A 17,749-nucleotide genomic window follows, 5' to 3' on the forward strand; every position below is an offset into this window, starting at 1 on the left:
CCTTGGAGGCAGTGTATGGGTTGCTAACTGGTTCCTATGACCTGAATTCCGTATTCCATGGTGGATCATGTGAGGGATTTGATAATGGCACAGAAACCATTTTATTAGTATACATCCAATTAAAAGGAAATTACCTGTATTTTAAACTAGGCATAATGAGATTTAGGCATTCTAAAGTAAAGGGCAGATAGGAAACAGGGATGGATAGCTAAGAAGAGTACCATTTGATGGGAATCTCTCAAAAAATGCCAAGTCCTTTTTGATTTAAAAGAAAATATTTATCTTGTATTTGCAAAGTAAATTATGTTAAAAGGGAGTTGAGAACACACTCCTCAGAGACCTGTGTATCATAAGGTGGAACAGAAGTACACCACTTCTTGCCACCTGAGGGGACTAGATATTGGGTAGTGGCAGGGGATAGAGGGCAAAGAGGGGCCCTAGATAAAATGAGATTAGGAGTCAGAATGAGACAGAAGTGTCAGAAGCCAGTTGCAAAGACTCCAATACAAGAGGTAGCAGAAGTTAGAAGATCCCAAGTGAGATTTCCACATGCCCGCTGTGAAAATACTGGATCGTGGAGGTCAGGAGCAAAAATATATATTTAATTATTTAAATGTACATAGTTTAACTGCTCATTTACACTACTCATGTGCCTGTGTAGGTTTTTCAAAGTCATGCTTTTACATCTGAGCAGCCATGAATGATGAGTCAAGACTCTCCACCTTCATTTTCCTAAATAGGAGCTAAAGCAGTTACCTGCATGGCATGACACCGGAGGCTGGCCTGCCCACTCTCATCTCCAAACATAGACATAAGCTACTGGGTCTAACAGGTCAAAAACAGAAGTTAAGATTGAGAGGCAAAAAAGAGGGTACCCAATACGGCTCAATTTTATCGCAGTCTCTCTAGTTATTTGTTATAGAGAGAAAAATCAATGTGGAAATTTGAACGAGAGATGAGAATTCCAAACTGCTAGTTTCCTCTTTTCCTTTCCTCCCTCTCCCCTTTCTTTTCTATGTATTTTCCTTGAAGTTCTGGTAAAATTAAAAATGATAGTGAGTGCTTAGTGAAGTACATGGGAGGAAGTTGTTTAGGCGGGCAGTCAATTCGGATATCATTCCTACACCCAGTCAACACTCTCCTAAGGAAAGTTCTTAAGCCACTGTGGCTTTTGGCAACAACTCATTCAGATCCTCTTCAAGTGCTCCCCTTGCTCTGTCCTTGTGAATACCCATATCTAAAACTTACCACAAGGAACTGCAATTGTCTAACTGTCAGGTTTCTAGAGAGTAGAGCCTTGCTTTTTCTGTATTCTTGGTATCTACTCAATATCTGGGATATAGAAGGTATTCAGTGTTACTCTCCCACAACCATCATATACACAGCATGGCCACATCAGTGGTCCACTTTTGGTTAGTAGTGTTAATATCCAAACTACACTTTAAATGCTGCCCATCCTTTCAACAAATATTATTGTGTGTTGGCAACACAGTGGGCACTGTCCCAGGCGCTAAGAATACAGAGAAGGACTAGACTGATGGTTCCTGCCCTCGTGGAGCTCGCAGTCTGCCATGTTTCTATTTGGAAACTAGTCCCTCTTTCTGAAACCACCAGTCAGTGACCAAAGTCAATACAACCACTGTTGGGTCCTCTGCCTTCTCATCATTGCCTTGGCTCTGATATTCCTCTTCTCTCCAAATCTGGTACAAGTGATTTGCTTGGGCCAGTGAGATGTTCATGGATGTGAAGTGAGCAAAGTCCTGACTATGGCTTCTGTGATTGGGTTGGGCTCTTGCACTCTACCTTCATCATGAAATAAAGTCTATAGCCTGGGCAGCCACTAATCCTTCATTGTAGTTCCCAAAATGAGGCATATAGACTGCAGTTTCCTTACCTATCCCATGAAATTACAGCTTGCTTAACACTGTCACCTCAGCTGACCTGTAGACCTGTGAATAGAACTTCTTAGCTGTTGGGATTATTTGTTACACAGCACTCTTAATAGCTGATTAAGAAACCAACTATTTCAGTAACTTTTCTCCGAGCTTTAAAACCTTCCCACTTTCCAAATATCCTGCAAGGTAGATCTGACCATATCATTCTTGATTTTAATCCATCTATAGCTGTCCATTGCCTGACTTATATAGTTTCCTAACCTTAGCAAGATGTTCACATTTCTCTTTTATTAGCCTAAAATATTTTCCCTGCTTCATCCTCATATCTTCACCTGTACCTGTCTGAAGCTCTGCATATTCTGAACTGCCCACCATGTGCCATCATACTTTGCTAGCTGACGTGTTTGCTCATTGTCCTTCCCTCTGCCAGAAATGCCTTCCTCCATCTGCCTGTTGAAATTCTACTTCAGGATTTTGCACAAGCGCCACCTCAGGAAGATGGTTACTGTCTCCCCTTCATTCAGATTGAAATTCTGCACCTCTGCCTCCACAACATAGAATTCAAAACTTCTTTTGGAAAATATCTTTGAGTTAAGAGTAGCAGTGTATTTACAAATCTGCCTTTCTAAGTTAAATATGTCATTGGAAACAAGAACTATAGTTTTAAATCTTAATATCTTCCTGTTATTTTTAAAGTAGTCTCTGCTCATTTTTTGGATGGTTGAAGATTGAATGAATAAATGGCCAGAAATGTTTAATTTACTCATTATTAGAAGGCAATGGCACCCCACTCCAATACTGTTGCCTGGAAAATCCCGTGGATGGAGGAGCCTGGTAGGCTGCATGCAGTCCATGGGGTCGCTAAGAGTCAGACACGACTGAGCAACTTCACTTTCACTTTCCACTTTCATGCATTGGAGAAGGAAATAGCAACCCACTCCAGTGTTCTTGCCTGGAGAATCCCATGGATGGAGAAGCCTGGTGGGCTACAGTCCATGGGGTCGCACAGAGTCAGACACGACTGAAGCGACTTAGCAGCAGCAGCAGCATAATGGCCTACCCAGCCAATAAACTGAATTAATTTATACCATTTTTGTGGGATGGTCACTGTTGTTCAATTACTAGAGACTATAGTTACTAAGAATTTTGCAGTTCTACAGAATAAGGAATTTTCTTGTCCCGGATTCCAATAGATCTTGAAAAACCCTTCTAGATCCTTCTTTCTGAATCTCCTCTTCAGATGTCAGTACTTTGAGGGAGTTACAACTGATTTTGCCATTCATGTTTTAAGAAAAATGAAAATTATTTTTCCACATCTGTAACTTTAAATAAGATGAATAGAAAGCTTCAAAAATGTTAAAGAGTTGCAAAATAAGCTAAATTTCTTTTTTCCAAGGAGAGTTGCTGGACCTCCCTCCCCCACCCTGGTTTAAAACGAAAACAAAAACCTCTGTTTTATTGTTTCACCTTAACTCATTTCTTATATCCACTATTGGATTTGCTTAACCCACATGCCCTGGCCATTTGAGGAGTATTCTATTTCTCCCTAGTCTTGTTTCTTCTCCAGGCCACGGGGGGAAATAATACCGATAATGGCATTTATCCTTTCACAAGATGGCCACCAAGAGATTTTTCCAGTGTGGAAGACAGACATGCCTTTCAGCAGTTCATCCCACTTAGATGACTGCTCTCTACCCAAGCCCTCCCAAGAAACCTGTACCTGTCTCACATGTCAAATAGTAAACATGAGGGCATCATGCAGTTTATAAAAATTATCATTTGTATTTTACCTTTGCCTCCCAAATGCCCTTAAATTAGAAAAAAGTTGCATTCCCTAAGAGCTTCATAAGAGCAGGAAGATTTGATTCTTGCCACAGTTATTGTGTGTTTAAAGTGCAGTCAAGTCCCTAGAACTCTTCTGGTCCTGATTTCCTTATTTCTCTTTCACATACCCGTTTGCATGGCTTGGCTGGAATCGAGGTGTATGGCATATGGCTTTTTGCCGCTTGAGCTGCCACAGAAGTAAATGTCATTGGCATATAATGCCAGATTTCCATTTTTTGAATCACAGAGCATGGGATTCTGTCCGAAAGCTCCCAGGCCACTGTGTGTTCTTGAAGCAGAAGCAGAAAAGGATAAGAACCATGTCTCAGAGATGCTCTGCTTATTAAAATGTGTCTATTGCGATAAGAAATATATATAAAATGGAGATGCTGTTGCCCTCAAATGTGTTAGAAAAAGATGCCTGGCTTGTTTTATCGGGCACTGAGCAACTCTGGATATTTGTTCCAAGCCTCTACTAAGCAGATAAGAGTTAGAAATGTAGAGATGGTTTTGATTTTTTTTTTCAGACAGATAAAATTCACTCGTGCATGTACCAGAAAACACGAGACTGTGAATAAAAGATATTGATGGCTTTTTGATGCAGTTCACTTAAATTTTTGTATTCATTAAACTGTCATGTTATAGAACACTTCAAGACAGACTTGGCTGATAAAAGAGCCTAGAAGCTGCTGCAGACACGCCCTCAACCTTGACTTCCCACCCCCATCCCTCACTGCACTCACCTCCCCACTCCCAACCCCCTCCCACTGCTGAGGAACCAAGAGGAGGGTTTGGAGATTCACAAAGAAAGAAGAAATGTAGTCAGTAAGTTCAGTAAGTCAAGAGCAGCATTGACCCTGAACCTAAGGAGTGGGATTCAAACTCTAGCGCCATTATTTCCTTGCTGCATGATCTTGAGTGGATCAGTTCATTACCTTGCCTTGTTTCTCAATCTCTTATCTGTGAAATAATATAGATATTTTACTTAAGATAACAACTTGATATAGTTGTTGTGGGAGTTAAATGAGCCAAGATGAGCCTGATCATATGAAATGGCAGATATTTGACCATTTCTGAATTACAAAATTGAACATTCTTTATGGTTTATCCTAATATATATAAAGCACTTGGGCCATTTCCATAAGGATTACACAGTGCTCCAGACGAGGTGTGGGAGGCGTGGATTCTAGTCCAGTTCTGCCTTTAGTACTTGATCCTGGATGGTTCTCCTACACCTGCACCTACCACTCCTCTCCTATCTAGACAGAGGTGGCCCCTGAGGCAGCTTCCTCCTTCTGGGCTTTGAATTCTCTCCTTTGTCATCTGCACCAGTGTCCCTTCTAATCTTCCCATCATCGGTATCATCCTCTTGCATGCTGTCTTCTCACTATGATAAAAAGGTACTCACGTCTCTTGCATTTTACAAAAACAAGTAACTCCTTCTTGATCCTCTATCTACTTCAAGCCAGGTTTCCTCATATAGTTTCATCTGTGTATCATTTCTTTTTTCTTCTTCCCATTAATTCATTAATCCACTGCAACTTGTCTTCTGCTCTCACTAAAAATATAATTCAGCAAAAGGAGAGAAGTAGGACTCTAAAATACACTAAATTATATTGTCAATACTTGAAACCTCTTTAGCCACAAAAGCCTCCCGTTTTGACAAAGTCAAGAATTCTCTCTGATGGACATTTTAAAATCTCTCATTTTTGCCTTCTTTGGAGCACATGACCCTGTTAGTCGCTCTCTTCTTAAAAACTGTCTTCCTGTGGCTTTGGATATAAACACATGCACAAGGTATATACATGATACACTATATGTATTAAATGAAGTAAAATAATTATCATTGTTCCAGCTACAAGTGATATTTTAGGAAAAAAAAATTTTAAGGCAGCTAAAAATATAACATCTTGAGAAGAGAAATATGACTCTCTAAAATGCACTAATACACATTTTGAATACTTGAAAACCTCTTTAGCCATAAAAGACAGGATTTCTTAGAGGCAAGTGGAGATTGAGACGAATTGTTGAGTTCTAATTTAAGACTGGAAAGAAAAGTCACATTGTTAAGAATCTCTGCTCTGATGAAAAAAAGACATCAAAAAATGTATAAAAATAAATCTTTTATCCCTTTCTCCTTTATACTTATTGACATTCTCTCTCCCTCCTCCCTCTTCAGTTTCTTCTCTTCACCTAAAAATCTCTCCTTTCCTTCAAGATTCCTCTTTCAGGTTCTTCACAGGCTCTTTTGTCCCCTCTCTGCCAAATTTCCCAGGAGAGATCACCATCTCCTTGCCCACCTCCTCCGCTTGCTGTGGTTTGACATTCAGCCAGGTCCACCTACTGAAGTTGCTTTATTTAGGTCAGCAGTCACCCCTGAGTGTCAAGTCTAACGGCCTGTTCCCGTATGTTCATCCTGTTCCATGACCCTGGAGCTTTGGCTTGTGTCCCCACCTGTGCCTCCTGGGATCATCTCCATTGCTTGACTCACAAAGCACTGCAACCACCGCTCAACCCTTAAGGTTAGGCATCCCCCTACACCTTTTTCTTGTCCCACAGCCTCTCATCTTCAATCATCCATCAACTCTAAGAGTGGCCCCTCGTCTCTTAGTCTTGGAACCTTACAGTGGTCCCTGGCTTTCCTCACCTCTTCTCCTCCCCAGTCCCCAGATCCTGTGGGTCCAGGAGTGTATGAGAAAGGGTCATCTGGCTTTTACCACTTTTAACCTGTTTCCTGCCACCATTAACTCTTGTGGAGCCTGTGTTTGTTTTTTAACGTTCTCTCTGAATCTGGACTCAGCCCACCTATAAGTTCTCTTTCCCTAGCTGCCAGAAATACCTTTTTAGAACACAGTTCTTCTAATAACACATTTGCACTCAGAAATGTTTGGTTTCCTCTTCTTGCAGCATGATGACAAAATATTTTATTGTAAGCCAGTTTTCCAAATGAAATGCCTATTGCACCCTGAGACTCACCCCCTACTAGCCTGTAATTCATCATATTGATGGCTCCTCCAGTGTGCCTTGAATGTCCAGGTCTCTATCCGTGTTCCCTCAACAAGGAAGACCTATCACTCTTTCTATTGAAAGTCTGCCCATACTTCAAAACTCAGCCCATGAGTTGTGCAGAGCCCTTCCAAGGAGGTAGAATTAATTTTTTTTTCTTTTAGGTACACTTTCTTTTTCCCTTTCTTGTAGCACTTCACATGCTTGGCCATACATTGAGTTTGAAAACTTCTTTTAGTCAATTATCTTACTCAAGCAGGTCCCTAGCCACTTTTTGTCCCACCTCATGCCTGCCTATAGCAATACAGTAGAACCCTAAAAAGACCCATGAAAACCATGGTCTTAGTTTATAGTTAGTCACATGTACTTTCTCCTTCTTGACTCTACTCCAGAGAATAAGGAAAAATTCTGTATTGCCTTTCTATCCCAAGGTGCCTACTGAAAATTATACAGGTACTCAACAAATATTGAAATGAAATTGAAACTGTTAGACACTCAGTCATGTCTGACTCTTTGCAACCCCAGGGACTGTAACCTACCAGGCTCCTCCGTCCATGGGATTCTCCAGGCAAGAGTACTGGAGTGGGTGGCCTATCCCTTCTCCAGGGGATCTTCCTGACCCAGAGATCAAACCTGCGTCTCCTGCATTCAGGCAGATTCTTTACCATCTGAGCCACCAGGGAATTAAATGGATTGAATTTTTTATCCAGCCACAAATGGGAAAAAAGAAATTGATAATGTTTCTGTTTTTTAATAAACTAGAAAGCTCACCCTAGAACAAACTTGGCAAATTATGGAATAAAGTCAATCTTAAGTGAAGGGTATTATTGTGTAGCTAAGATGAGCAGGAGAAGGAAGATACTACAGAGTGATGATTTCTCTTTGGACCAGGAAGAAAATTCAGGCACTTCTAGGAGAGAAAGAAAAGAAATTATGTGTATGTGTGTTTGTACACCTTAAAAACACCTTTGCACTTGATTTTGATGGTATTTAGTGCTTGACAAAAACCAGTTGATTGTTTTGTGCTGGTGTGTGCTCCTGTTCAGAGACCAGGGCGTGAGATGCTACAAACACAGGCTGTGGCAGAGCCTGGGGACCTAGTCCCTGTTGTTTGTGAGGCTGATTACCTCCTTTCCTCTCCTCCCTTGTTTATATCAGTTGGAAAACCTGGAACTCCCTCTGCAAAAAAGAAAGAAGGAATTGGCATCCACAATGACATTAGAGGGCTGCTTGCTACCATTTTGCTGGCATAAATCTTGACATTTCAGCAGAATTTTAAGAAACAAGTTGGGACAAATTTCCTATTGGGAAATCTACCAATAATTGATAAACTAATTTATAAAGTCATGCACTACAATACAGGTGTTTAGAATTATGGACATTCCAGGGAAAAAAATGAAAACATATAGATGTTCATTTCATTGTTATTTACAGCAGCAAGAAAATGGAAATTAACTCAATAATTCAGCAATGAGAACATGATAAATTAATTCATGGCCACATTTATTTATGTGTCAAATTTTTGTAGTCATTTAAAAATGATATTTGTGAAACACATTTTAAAATATTATGTTAAATGTAGTGGGGGGAGCAGGATGCAACACTGTATCTTAACCAAGTAAAAATGTAAACTAAGAAGTTTTCAACATGAAATTTGAATTATTTTAACAATGGTTTCTTCTTCATGGTGTGATTAATAGTAATTTTTTCTGTTTTACTAAGTTTATAATGTTAAGCATATTCTACTGAGCATGAATGTTCTTACAGTCATATTTTTATGAACAACTTTAAAGTCTGAGAATACAGAACTGTCATCAAGCTCCAGTTGTGATCTGCTAAGTGGTGCTGGTCTAGGGGGAATTCTCTGACCACAACAGCCCACATTATCAATTCAGGCTAAGTTTGTTTTTTCTTCCTTAAAATAAAGCATGTATTTGAGCTATCTGTGCCAGCTGAGCCTGTGCCCTGCATCTTCAGCCTGAAGTTGATTGGTACTAAGATCAAAACCCTCTGAGGCTCCATTCGAGGAAGACTCATTAACTGCAAAAAAGTTCTAAGCAGATGTGACATCCTTGAGAAAGCGAGTGAGTTCACAGAGAGAGGGTCCCAGCACCTGGGCTGCTTGTAAAATGGGTTCCTGGGGGGAGGTATCTAACTTCTTTTCCATCTCTCTGAGGCCCCTCGGGATGCAGAAGTAGGAGGAGAAAGGAATGGAAGAAAACATGAGATGAGTCACTGAGATGTTTTCAAAGATATCCTCATCTCATAACTTTATCCTTGAGGTTGGGTAGAATAACAGAGAAGTACTCAGAAGGATTTTATCACTTCCCTAAGTGTAAAGGTTTGCAAAAAGATTTTATATTTTTGGCTAAGGTATCAGAGACATGTAGAGACGGTGTTCCTAGTGTTGTGTGAATAAATCAGACTCTAAGGAGTTCACAGAATTGGTCATAGCCCTGGAAAGAGATAATTACAAAATAGCATGACATATGCAATAGCAAAAACCTAATATACATTGTATGGAAATAATTCAAAGGAGGAATTATATAGGAAAGGCACTCTATTGGGAGGGTTTTAATGTATGACTAGACACCAGGTAAGCAGAACAGAATTGGCGGGGAAAAGACATGAAATACAATGAATACATGAAGAGAAAACTTAATGAACAGAGCTCTGTTGTTTTTAAGATATTAAAGCTGTGTTCTTCAGTATCCAAGACTTGAAAAAAACAACCTTAAAGAAACGTGTGAAAGCACATTATAAGTACTTCCTAAATATTAGTTGAATGAGTGGAGGCCCGATTCCTTAATTACAAACTGGAGTTTTTTGGTGAAAGATATTTCTTCAGCGTGTGAAGAGAAAAACTAAGATGTCTGACACACAATAGATTCCCCCAAAATGTAAACAAGAGCACTTATTCATAGTTGAACATATGTCATTATTTGAAATATCTGCTTTACAATTCTTTTGCTTGTCACTGCATTAAGAGTATTGCAGGCAATGCATTTTGGAAATCATGTTTCATATTTGCTGTGGAATGACTTGGAGGGAGAGCATTTTTGCATTTAAATGGATGGGTTATTGCCCTTTGGGGCCAATTTTTATTTATATTATCAAATTAACTCCTTCCTGCAATTACTGACTTAAAAAATGAAGGCAAGTACTGAGTAATAAAACAAAATTATACTTTGGACTGAATTTAATTGCTGCACAAATTAGGTTGCAAAGCTCATTCTTCCTGAGAGTTGGGAATAACCTGTTAATATCATTTGCCTAGGGGTCATGGTTCACATTTCATAGCTTTCTTTAATTGGAAGTAGAATAGAGAACAGTTTGCAAGCAATCTGGCTCTTACAAGCTGATAATATTGAAGGGCTGAGTTTTAGAACGAGTCTGTCCTTATAGTGGTGATGCCAGTTTGCCATGAGTGGTCACAACACTCAGAGTTGGTTTTCCTAGAGAGTTGCTGTGTTGTTTTAGTATTGAAATGGTGGGGGCATGGTTGTAATGTGTTTGGCTTCTGAACACGGTCTTTATTAAGGGGCAAAGGCAAAATAATTGAGTTTAAATAGGGCTCAGAGTAGAATTTCATATGTTGAATCCCTTTGGTCCTGTGGGTGTTCTCCCCTTGTGGTTTCTTATGTGGTTCTGTAAGACCTCTTGGACCTTATTTCAAGCCCTTAAACTCCTTTTGCTTTGCAGCATCCCCTTCCACATCTTAGAACCTGACGTCCCAGAAACTGATGTCTGTACGCCTTCCTCTTCCTCCCTCCTTGCCTAAATAAACCACATCTACTTATCTTCTTAATGTTCTTGGTTTCCCTCTTTCTCAGCAAACCCTCCTACTTTTCCACTTAATCCCTGGTTTACCGTGTTATGTTGCAGTGTAATGCCTGTTATAACTAGAGACCAGGACACATAATTTATCTGTGAATCTGTGAGCAGAAAGAGCAGAGAGAATGAGGGCATCCGATGTTAACCATTTGACAAAACAATAGATATAATATCTGCTGACTGAAACGAAATTGGTCCTTTTACTGAATATCAGAAGCTAATTTTATTCTCAAAAGATAGAATTATTTGCTTGTGAAATTCTATGTTTTCTCAGAATTGGGAGAGATTTGCTTATGCATTAGATCTGAAAATCAAGAAGAATGTGATGACAGCCCAGAAGCATCCCTTTTCCAAATGGTGAAGAAGCTGTTTCCCATTTTGTATCATCTAGAGCATATCCTACCGTTGGCCCAGCAGCTTTCTGCCACCATATTGGCAGTGGACATGCTTGGCAAGGCTGAGCTGAGGATTTTGGCATTTTCATTTTCCCTCTTGGCATGATTTTTCATAAGCCTGCAATTCTAGAATGCACTTCCATAGTGTATTTGAAAAATTTGAGCTGGCAAGTCCATACACTTTCAGAATTCACCACTATTCCTTTAAAGACAGACAAAATTAGAAGAGCTGCATGATGTTAGGTCTCACTCTCCTGCCCCCTTTACAGGCTCAGCTGGTAAAGAATCTGCCTGCAGTGCAGGAGACCCCAGATCAATTCCTGGGTCAAGAAGATCCACTAGAGAAGGGATAGGCTACCTACTCCAGTATTCATGGGCTTCCCTGGTGGCTCAGCTGGTAAAGAATCCACCTGCAATGCGGGAGAGCTGGGTTTGATCCCTGGTTTGGGAATATCCCCTGGAGAAGGGAAAGGCTACCCACTTCAGTATTCTGGCCTGGCAAATTCCATGGATTGTATAGTTCATGGGGTCACAAAGAGTTGGACACAACCGAGCGACTTCCACTTTCAAACTTTTCAAAAAAAAAAACACCTTCTGCTCCCCATGTTCTTCTCAGGTCAGATGATTTCATTTGGTTAAATCCTTCACACCCAAGGACTTCTGGACCTTGCCTCTCCAACCTTATGAATGCAGATCATGGCCACCACCTGTCAGAGGTCAGTTGCTCTGAAAGAGGGAAGAAGTGCATGGATTAGAGACCTGTTTATGGATGGGTTTACATTTTGTGGATCTACTTTTATTTCAGTGTTTGTAGATTTTGCTTATATTTTAAGCATTTCTAAGGGAAACACAAAAATAGCAAGGTTCAGGGACATAAACTTCATATTAATGCCTCATAACGTGAGTTACGTGTCTTAGGCTGCTTGTGGGGCAGTTGAATCTGCTCTAGACGCCTTGCTTATGGGAGTCTGTCTTCTTGATCTCAGTGTAACCATATCATGAATTAAGGCTGTCATTACCATCATATACATTGCCAGCAATGAAACATGCATCCTAACAAAACTGATGTCCGGCTTGTGGAAGTGATCTGTTTAGGACCAGGAGTTGGCAAATAGGATTTGCTATTAGTGCTACTTCTTTATAACTCAGTAAATGAAATCTTCCTCAGCTCTCTTTTAAATGCCCAATATAAATGGTGTTCATTTTAGCTAAAACCTGTAGGTAGACTGAGGAAAATGTAGATTGCAAATTTAGAAATCACTCCACCATAATCTCTATATTTTATGATCCCAAAATATATATTGTCACCTAACAGAATCATTTTTGATTTATTTATTTATTTTTAAAGTATTGCAAAGTTATACGACTTACATCAAATCTGGTAATAATACATTTGATAAATCATGTTTATGGAAAGGAACAGAATTTAATTAGCTTGAATCTTCCCCCAGAAAACACAGGACACATGGCGTCAGCAGTGCCTACCTGGAACAAAACAGAGTACAGGCTGTAATGTGGGGGTAAAATGGAAAGATATTTTTCTCTGATTTTATTCAGATGCCCAGGTGGCATTATTTCTCCCAGAATTTTCCAGGTATTCGATGCTGTGATTTCCTTCTTCTGTCTGTGGGCAGCACATAATAAATATGAATGTGTTCATAGCTGATGATATGCTACCAATAATACCTTTTGAGCCTCTAGAGTACAAGTCCATTAAATGTATGCTCCGTACCAGTTCTTGGGGACTTGACAAGCAGAAGTTCAAATAATATCAAGGCAGTAAAATTTAGGTTTCCCTTTTTCTGAGGTTCATTAGCAGCTGTCTCTTTTTAAATTGAAGTATAGTTGATTTACAATGTTGTGTTAAATTTCTGTTGTGCCGCAAAATGATTCGGTTATACATATTCTTTTTCATATTCTTTTCAATTATGGTTTATCACAGGATATCGAAAATAGTTCCTTGTACTATACAGGACCTTGTTGTTTATCCATTCTCTGTATAATAGTTTACACCCATCAGTAGCTCTTTAAGCTTGTATATACTTTTTTCATTACAAAGCATAGAAAGGGAAGAATACCCAATAATGGCCAAGTTGACTAACCCAGTCTGGAATCTCAGTAACAAAAGTACTAGACAACATTCCGTGGGAAAAATCCTGGGAAGATTTTCTGAAGATTCTGTAGCTACACTGTATAAAGTGACTCCTCTGGAAATGTAAATAAAGCTGCTTATTTTTCAGAAGTAGCTAGGTGAACCAAAGTGCCTGTTTGCTAACTTTTAAATAGAGGAGGGGGTAGATCAGACTGAAGGCCAAAAATCGTTCTCTGTTGTCTTTGCAAATTTTGTCTTAAAAAATGAATTTTCTAGAAAAAAATTACCCAAAGAAAATTTATGACAGTTCTTAGCATTTTACCACCTGAGCCACCAGGTGGCTTAGGTGGTAAAAGAATCTGCCTGCAATCTGGGAGACATGGGTTTGATCCCTGGGTCAGGAAGATCCCCTGGAGAAGGAAATGACAACCCACTCCAGTACTCTTGCCTGGAGAATCCCATGGACAGAGGAGCCTGGCAGGCTACAGTCCATGGGGTCACAAAGAGTCAGACATGACTGAGCAACTAAAACACTTTCATAGCATTCAGGTGATATGAGCTCTACCTGTCTTCTTGCTGGCAAGTCTGATAGCATCTCTAACTACCTGGTGAATCTGGTCTTCAGGAGCTTACATGCTCTTTCTTCAGATACTTGCTCACCAGCAAGTATTGTTGTTGTTCAGTCACTCAGTCATGTTTGAGTCTTTGCAACCCCATGGACTGAGCATAACAGGCACCCCTGTCCTTCACTATCTCCCAGAGTTTGCTCAAACTCATGTCCATTGAGTCTGTGATGCCATCCAACCATCTCATTCTCTGTTACCCTCTTCTCCTCCCACCTTCAATCTATCCCAGCATTAGAGTCTTTTCCAATGAGTCAGCGTTTCACATCAGGTGGCCAAAGTATTGGAGCTTCAGTTTCAGCATCAGTCTTTCCAATGATTATTCAGGACTGATTCCTTTAGGATTAACTGGTTTGAACTCTTCGCTGTCCAAGAGACTTGAAGAGAATGGCAAACCACTTCAGCATTCTTGCTTTGAGAAACCCGTGAACAGTATGAAAAGGCAAAAAGATATGACACTGAAAGGTGAAGCTCTTCAACACCAGCAGAGCTGCTGAGCCCCAAACTGTGCTATGTATGGTACCTACTCTCAACTCAGAAATTGATAGTCAAAGGAGTGTGATTTTGTTCTGATGTAAAGGGGTTCTTTGGGTTGGCTTGGAGTAGTGAGACCCACCCCCATTCTCAAACACACACACACACACACGCCATTCTCCATTTTATGCATTAAAGATTAATTTAGGATTAGTCTTTTTTTTTCTCCTTATTTTAACCCCTCTTGCAGTGATTGTCAAGCTGTGGTGTATACGAGAATCCCCTGGAGAGCTTGGGAAAACATTCCTAGATTCCACTCCTAAGATTGTAGGTTAGGAGGGATACAGTGGAATCCTAGGAACCCAAATTTGGCCGAGAGCTCCAGGTAATTCTGATCCAGGTGGTCCCTGTAGACCTCTTTTAAAGAAACTGGAGCTGGAATCTTTGGGTTCACATCCCAGCTCTGCTGCTTTTTATCTTGGTAACCTTACTTAACTTCCTTAAACTTCCATTTCCTCACACTGTTATAATAGGGACCATAATAATACTTCACTGGGTTGTTGTAAGACTTAAATTGGTTAATCCAGATGGAGTGCTACCCAGACTACTAACTCGTAAATGTTAGCTAGGTCAGTTCAACATGTTATGCATGCCTTGAAATCAGCTATTTCAATTAGACTGTTAACTTGTTGTTGAGATTAACTGGGGAATATATTGAGTTACGTAAGTGTGTTGAGGGATGAAGTCAGGGAGTCACTGAGTGAAGTATTTCAGTGGCTTGTCATTGTGATAGGATAAAAACCAACTCCGAGACATGATCTCTGAGACCCTGCAGATCTGGCCTCTGCTTGCTGTCTGGGTTCATCTCACACCGCCCTTTTAATCATTTTCTCTCTGATCAGTCGCATTTGGCTTGTTTCAGGTTTTCAGGGCTGTCACCCTCCCTCGTAGGCAGTGTGTGTCTATGAAGGCCCTTTGCATGTATTATTCCTTATGTCTGAGACACTGTTCCCCTTGCTTTCAACTCATTACCTTCTACTCTTCCTTTAGATCTTAGATACCTCTTCCTCCAAAGTATTCTGCCTTACCTCACTACGTTCAGTCTTTTTATTATTTGTGCTCATAGCACACAGCTCTCCTTCATCCTCCTTATGAAAGTTATATTCTAATATCTTTTGTGTCTCTGCTAGGGTCATTGTGCTGTAAGGCACAACACGTGCTAGCTTGTTTGTCGTGAGCACAATTACTTTTGGCACATAAACACTCACTAAATATTTGTTAAACAAATGATTCAATTTTGATTAAATTTCCAACCAGGGAAGAAGACCTGGTTGGAATGACATGTTTCTGCATAAAAACAATAGCAATTTGGATAATCTCAGGAGGGTGAGAGAGCAATGCGCAGGTGTCCCCATGGCAGAGGAAGATAGACAGGGGAGCTTAGAAAGGTTCCAGAAAGGTGGTAGAGGAAATCTGAGACATGCATGACCCCGGAGTGTTGAGGTAGTCTGGACAGAGCTGAGAAAGACTGCTGGGTTCCTGAGAGACAAAACCTGGGTGAGAATTCCTTCCCAAGTTCACAGTGGCACAAAGAAACAAAATGGAAAGCCAGGACTCAGATTCTTGAAAGAGCAAATATAACATCAAGACCACTGGGCCAGAGCTGAGCACTTGGAGACAGATGGTTTGGACCAAGAGTCGTTAAGGAATAAAGGAGGTCCAGGGCTACTGTTGCTTGTTAGACACTGTCTGTGTGGTAGTGAATAATTCACCTTGGCTCCAAGAGCAAGAGACTTTAGCCCTCTAGGAAGCCTGGCCAGTGTCATTAATGGTTTGAGGTCACCAGGCTTATAGAGACTGTTAAGAAAGAAAAGATTCTCCTTAAGATTCATGATGATGGGACAGAAAATAATTTCTTTCTCTCTAACTTAAGCCAGAATTATAACCTTCCTTGACACTTGCCATTTTTCATCAGTTTCTGTAGAATTCCATCATGTCAAGGGCTTCCCGCAGACCCAGGTGTGAGATCACCTGGGTTTGACCAGACCAAGCAGCCATTCATTGCTCAGTGGCGGCCCCTGCTGTTATTGAGAAATATAACAGCATATCTAAAGTGACTGACTGGTCATGCAACCAGAATTTGGAGCATGCAAAGGGAGGAGTTAGAGGGGATGTAAAGGGGCTGAGGAAATCCCCAGGAGGAGCCCCAGCGTTCAGGGTACCTTGGTGAGGTGCTAATGCAAAGAATAAGTTGAACTTAAGTGTTTGTGCAAGCTTTCTTCCACAAGCACCTGGGTTAGTCTCTTCATTCCAAAGGTTTGCTAGGAACCACCACAGTGCCCTCGAGAAATGCCACGGAAAACTTTTATTTGAGGGCTTTTAGCACTGTTAGATGACAAATATTTTAAAAGATACTCCACTCATTCTATAGGTGACTTACAGTAAATTTTAATGAGAGGTAGAGGCACAGGAGGGGCTCTGTGTGTTTGTTTACATCCTGAGTATGAATCAGAGGATGAATCCTTCCGGGGGAGCCCTGCTGGGATGCACTCTTGCATGAACGCATTTCTGGGTATGTGAGCACCCCTGGCGTGCTGGTACTGTGTGTACAGAGTGAGGCTGTTACATGACATTTTTGGACAAAAACTGTATATGAAGAAAAGGAGGGAGAAAGCAAACTCACAATCAAATAAAAGTAGGGAGGGGGGAGAGATGAGATTGCAGTTAGATTGTGGGTCTGGCAGCAGATGTTCTACACGAATCCAACTTGCTGCAGCCAGTCTGTTTCCATGGCAACAGAATCAGTAATTATTGGGCCTGGGAGCTCCCCCCTCCTTTCTCCCAACAAGGTGGAGGCTGATGAATATGAACTATCTCCAGCCCACCACTAGCTCCTTCTTGTTCCTCTTTTTCTTTTGTTTTTAGTTCTTTACAAGAAAAGGGGGAGTGCTGAGGAGTACCAAGAAGAGGAGGTATCTCTTTATTGATAGAAGAGCATAGGGCACTAAAATTAAATGAAGTTATTGTTTTCTCTTGTGGTGCTATAAGAGAAAAGCTCTTCCTCGAAAAGCCGATGATCTCTGAAGATGCTAAATAAATGAGCAGGAGTTTCCCTGAAATGGAGGCTCCCTTTGATTGGCTGATCTTTCTGCGACTTCTGCCAATCAGAGCACCCCTGGGTTCCAGCTCCATAAACATAAGCAAAGCTACATGCTTATTTTTCTGGACTTGAAGTGTATACCATTCAAAGGTGTGCGGCAGGTCTCCATTCACATGGCTCAACTGGAAATCTATTTTGTGAACAAGCTCACTCAGGAACCATCCACTATTTCAGCACGTTGTTCTTCTGGAGGTCGACTTTAAGTCATTTGGTGGCAACTGCAGCTTAGAAGCAGCATCTGTAGTTGGGGAAAGATGGACTTACGGGGGCTTGGTGAGTAAACCTCAGTCTTACACATCTGTGCGCTGGTATTAGCAGCCTGAGCTAAAATGTAGCTTTGTCTTATTGTCTGCCAAGAAAACGGTGAATTGGAACAAGCACATGGAGGAATCAGCACTCTAGGCTAGGGTTCCCATGATGTGTGAGCCTCTGTATTCCAAAGACTG

The 17,749-nt window shown here is 40.7% G+C and overlaps 1 protein-coding gene across 4 annotated transcripts in view; it reads left to right on the forward strand.

The window, feature by feature from the left end:
* ELMO1 (engulfment and cell motility 1) overlaps window positions 1–17,749 on the forward strand; it is a 584,995-nt gene that overhangs the window by 424,241 nt on the left and 143,005 nt on the right. The window contains exon 1 of one of the 4 annotated variants that reach the window (XM_006053725.4): window positions 17,006–17,576. The exons of the other annotated variants lie outside the window; for them this stretch is intronic. The gene's annotated coding sequence lies outside the window, so the exon portion shown is untranslated. Of the gene's footprint in view, window positions 1–17,005; window positions 17,577–17,749 lie in introns of those variants that run through there. 4 annotated transcript variants of the gene reach the window in all.

This window comes from Bubalus bubalis, chromosome 8, assembly GCF_019923935.1.
Source record: "Bubalus bubalis isolate 160015118507 breed Murrah chromosome 8, NDDB_SH_1, whole genome shotgun sequence".
NCBI lineage: Eukaryota > Metazoa > Chordata > Mammalia > Artiodactyla > Bovidae > Bubalus > Bubalus bubalis.